We start from the raw sequence: 5,470 nt of genomic DNA, 5'->3' as shown, positions 1-5,470 counted from the left end.
GGTCTTCTGAAAAATTCTGCCGGTGTCTAAATTGTTAGTCTAATTCACTGGTTCCCATCTTTTTTGGCTTTTGACCATTTAAAGTGAAGCAGTCTGTACTTGTGACCCCTCACCACATGTTCTATGTGTTTATGAGCTGTGAGCAGTTCAACCAAAGAGTCATTTTAAATTTTGGATTAAGTTTTGTGACAGTTTTAGAGGTCTGAGTGGGTATTTGGCCTAATTCAGTTTCCATAAATATGAGCAAAAGGTGACTTTACAGTGTTCTCAACAGAGACGTATGGTGCTAAATACACACTTTCATTTTCTATCATTTAAACAATTGCCAATTTTTTTTAATGTCCTCTGATACAGTGACGTACAACAAGGCATAAGTATTTGTTCCTCCTCAAGAATAACATTATTAAGGATGATTATTATAACTGTTATTCTAATTTGACAAATCCGGTATCCTGAAATGCTGAAAGCTGCAGTGAAAACAAAGGTATCTGTAGTAAATAGCAGACTCCACACTATGTGTTGTAGGTGCTAGTTATCTTTTATGAGCTTTGAATTGTTTCCATTTAACAGTGGCGCTACTGTAAAGATGTACATTAGAGGCACATTGCACTACTCTCCCATCTGCCTGCACAGACTGTATGCGTCCTCTGTTAGTAAAGGCAAAATGTAACCATAATCTGCCATGGATTGCGATGAAGTTCAGATTTTGTCAAAATGTAAGATTTTAATCCCCTGAAACAAATTAATTTGATTATTAAGAATTAGATTTTCATAATCGGATTTTGAATATTTTAGTAAATAATATAACAATATTGATATTTAGACTGCATTGATATTCATTTCAATTACAAAAATTCAATGTGAGAAATAATGTCAGTGATTTCAACAGCAAGAATGGAGCTGTTGTTTTAAACCAAAAGAAAACAATCACTCAAACTGAAGAATATTAAGATCATTTATTTGAAAAGTAAAAGTATATATGGACAGCCAACCAGCAAGGTCTATCATTGCATAGTTCCTGTGTTTTCAAGACATGTCTCTGATCTAACATTCAGCAAGAGAGAAGCAGGATATCAGCTGAAAGGGACACAAAATTTGGATTTTTCCTAACTTTACTAGAGGGGTGGAGATGCAGCGCCAAAAGTTCAGGGAGTGCAAGAGAAGGCTCAATGAGTGAGGCGTGAAATTTGCTCTTGTGTACCCGGCCACTCTCAAAGTCTTCCCAGATAAGGAATGGATCAGAGCAGTTGTTCAATGACCCGAAAAAGGCCCTGGACTTTATCGATAAGCTGTGACTACCAGCTGGTAACTGGTAACTAGCATGCCGGGGCTAGCAACCCGCTGGATCAGCTACGGGCTTGGCTGGTCATTAGCTTCAGAGTCTAGCAGTGTGTTGCTACCTGCAGCTGTGGTAACTAATGGACTCATTTCCCTATACTTTAAGTTTGTAGAGTTACCCACCTCCCCAGCCATTTTTGCTCCTGTCCTAAAACCATTACCTGCCGCCATTCACCTAGATCCTAACTTCCCCAGTATACACGTAGGGCCCCCATCACATAAGGTGATGCTTTATGCAGATGATTTCCTGACCTTTGTTAGCAATCCAGAGACTTCCATCCCTGCATTGTTATCCACTATCAACTCTTCTTTGATTCTCAAAATAAATTGGTCTAAATGTGAAGCTTTTGCCCTAACAGCATACTGTCCCAAAACCTTATTCCAACCAGGGAACTTTAGATGGTCGGATCAGGGTATTGGGTACCTTGGGGTCCTATTCCCACCCAACCTGTCAGACAAGTATAGAACCCTTACTTGAGAAATTTAAACTAGACACAGAAAGATGGGATTAAAGATGAATGTAGTCCCCAACTTCAGCTACATTTTACAATCACTGTCAGTGACAGTCCCAGTGAAGTATTTCCACAGGTTTAATCAGCTGTGTGGCCTTTTTCTTTGAAATGGTAAATTAGCTAGGGTGTGCCGTAAAAAACCTCAAAACAGGATGGATCAGGGAGGCTAAGGGATACTGAACCTACTTCTGTACCATTATGCCTTTTGCCTACAGCACTTGGCACAGGGGTCTCTCCCTCCAGAGTGGACACCCCCATGGTTCAGTGTAAAAGCACACTCTTGCTCTTCCCTTGGTTGCCTACCTTTCTGCCTCTCTACCTTCAAGTGCTCAGTCTCATCCTGCACTGTCATGCCTTATGGGAGTTTGGAAGAAGACTGTAAAGATCCTCAATTTGGACCCCTTCCTTAACACAACGTCTAGTATATAGTACAGTCCCTGCCCACGTATTGGTAAATCTTCCTTCTATTGGAAATTGGTTGCAGAAGGGCATTGTAGTGCTCAGTGACCTTTTACATAGAGCAGGAGCTCAAATCCTTCCAACAACTTACAGGCCAAATTTAAGTTGCACAAACAACAATACTAGTGGTATGTGTAAATTCATGGTTTGCTGAAATTAACTTTTGCATTTGTTTATTTCTGTTGGGGGACCCATCCACCCTGAAAGACACAATACCCTTTATCTATACTGAATGGGTCCAGACTGCTATCATGTTTAGTAGGAGACTGCTCGTCCAACAATGGAAGTCAGCCAACGCACCATCAATCATGGACTGGCATAATCTGCTTGCTAGCGTAGCAGCATATGAACAGGTATCCTTCTCTCTGCTGGGCAGGATAGAATGGTATGATTTGAAATGGGAAAGATTTCTTCACTACATTAATGGCCCTTAAAGACAACCCCATGGCTTAACTCCCTCCCATGTACACGCACACACATGCATCAATGTATTTCCTCACTTGGTCCCACTTACAATTGTACATATTGTCCTTTTCTCCTTATTTTATGTCTGTTCATATTCCTGCCTTTCTAAAATTCAATAAAATGTCAGTCACAAAAGAGGCACAAATAGTCAGAAATAGTTTTGCAGACCCATATAAACCCATGTATCTATATACATTCAGTTAGCAGCACATGGAAACAAATCAGATGATTACTTGTCTTACATAGCTTGTAACGTAAATTAGGCTCCTTCCTGGTATGTTAGGCAGGTAGCACACAGAAAATGCTGCCTACGTTTACAGCAACACACCAGTTGATTTGTCTGACCTGTGAGCCATCAGTCAGGACAGATGCAAGTGAGCTACAGGAGTCCTCACAAATGAAAAAATACCAGCTAGTCATTTTTGGGGGGTGTCAAACTCTAAAATAAGCTTCAAGGCTGCTTTCAATGGGGATTTGACCTTTTCCTGTTGTGTATTTTTATGCACTGAACATGTGACTCCAAAGCTACTGCTGCTTTTCTTATTTAACGTTTTTCTGGCCATATATACGGGCCAGTTCATTTTAAGTGTTGTTCTTTCTTTCTTTCTTTCTTTCTTTTCATGCTCCTTTATTTTCTTTGAACATGTTTGTCTTTTTTAATATCCAACAACATGTTCCACAACAATCAGTGGTATGTTCTGTTTCAGGCTAGTGCCAGTTTCCATAAGATTTTCTTGCTGATGTGCAGTCTATTATGATGTGTGATTAAGTAGTGATGCAGTTTGCCACCAACACTGGACAGTGCATGGTTTACCTCTTGTGTAGTACCGGCACTAATCATATATGTAATTATACTTGTAAATATACTTTTGAAAATTGATTTGGTTTTAATTGGTCTGTATCTTTTAAATGTTCTTGATGTTTGATTTTGTTTGTCTTTCAAAAACAGACTTTTTGTAAGATTAAAAACAAAAGCAAAAATTCTTTCATACTGAGGTGAGTTATTTTTCTAAACTGACAACTTAGAAAGCTTTCCACAACACTAGATGCAGAGGATGTGAACTATGCTGAGCAACCAGAAAATCAAACCCCTATACGTCCATCCATCCATTATCTTTACTCACTTTTCCTTGATACTGCAGTATCTCCTGTTGTAAGACTGTTGGATATACAGTATGTACATTCTAATTGTGTTAGAGGCACTGGAGCACACTAAAGATGTACACCTCTCACGCAGAGGCCAAACTTAAAACATCAACTTAACAGCACTTCTTCACTGCCCTCTCTGGTTGAAACTTCCAAGCCTGTTGCACCTATAACACCTTCCAACAGTGATGTCACAGGGTCCTGGAGTACACCTGTGTCCATTTTCATGGAGTGTTAAGTTACTGTTGAAACCTCTTGCATATAGAACTTAAAAATTTCTGACTGACAAGTCCTAGTGGTAGTATCAGAAAGACCCTGGCTACCATTTTAACTGGAATTGTTTCTCTTTTTTTCTACAAACAAGTTTATACCATCAGAATTATTTGACAGATGTTGTAATAACTTGCTTTAAGTGTTATTTTGACAGATGAGGAATTCTGCATGTCTTTTTTTTCATTTAGAATATTTCCATCTTTCCTGCACAGAAAGAAAGTAGAGGACATGATTTGCAAATTGCATGGCCTTAGCACTTCACTTCTGTTGAAACTGAAATGTAATTTGCAGTCTTAAGTTACATCAACTAAATTTACTTATAATGCATCATTTATTTGGCATCAAAAGTTCCAGTAATCAAAAGTTATAGTTTTGTGGTATCCACACCATTATTTTATTATTTGTTAAACACTTACATACTGTGTGGGTCAAATTTGACCCATTTTGACATTTGAAACCAATTTTTTTTTTAAAAAAAAAAACCTAAATTACATTTTTTAAGCCTGGAATTTTTAAAGTGGCCAGGAATATACAAAAACAGCAATATTTATTAATTGATATTAAATTATTTGTTTTTGTGCAACTGGTACAAATTTTTGCACATATGTCATCCAGGTCAATTTTGACCAGTATTTATTCGAAGGGATTTTAAAGTCACCAGAGAGGGTCAAATCAAGAGTTGTTATGGGGAATGTTGAAACAGTGAAACTATAGATTGGCATGTGTGTGTATTTCTGTCATTGGGACAGTGGGGACAGAGGGGCACCGTGACACTGTCACAAGAACTTCCCAAGTTCCCCCCCTTATTACGGCATTTGTCAGGATTCCCACCCAGGTGGGCTCCTCTACACCTTTGAGGTGTTATGGGGGAGTCTTGAAACACTGAACAAGTAAAACTGTGCATAGGCATCATCATATATGGTGTACATACAGTAGGAACACAGGGTCATGAGGTGTCTTGACATTGTCGCAGCATCTGCACCTGCAAACAAGCCTGTACAAAGTAACAAATCAAGCCCATCAATTCCCAGGCAACCAACATAGTGGTTGCCCAACATAGTCCTCCATGAAGTGGAGAGCAGCTTTCATAGGATTATAAAAAAGTACCTGTGCCCCTATTTCACTGATTTGGTTGAATGGAAGGAGTGATTTGGTGGATCTGTTCCAAGATGAAAAAGAAGACAGTGGGTTGAAGAGAAAGTATTAGAAGAGAACAACATGGAGAAAATGACCTTTTGACTTGTCTCATGCAAAGGCGACGCCACCTTCCCCACACA

Source organism: Thunnus albacares, chromosome 4, assembly GCF_914725855.1.
Source record: "Thunnus albacares chromosome 4, fThuAlb1.1, whole genome shotgun sequence".
NCBI classification, from domain to species: domain Eukaryota; kingdom Metazoa; phylum Chordata; class Actinopteri; order Scombriformes; family Scombridae; genus Thunnus; species Thunnus albacares.
Note: the sequence above shows the minus strand (reverse complement) of the source record.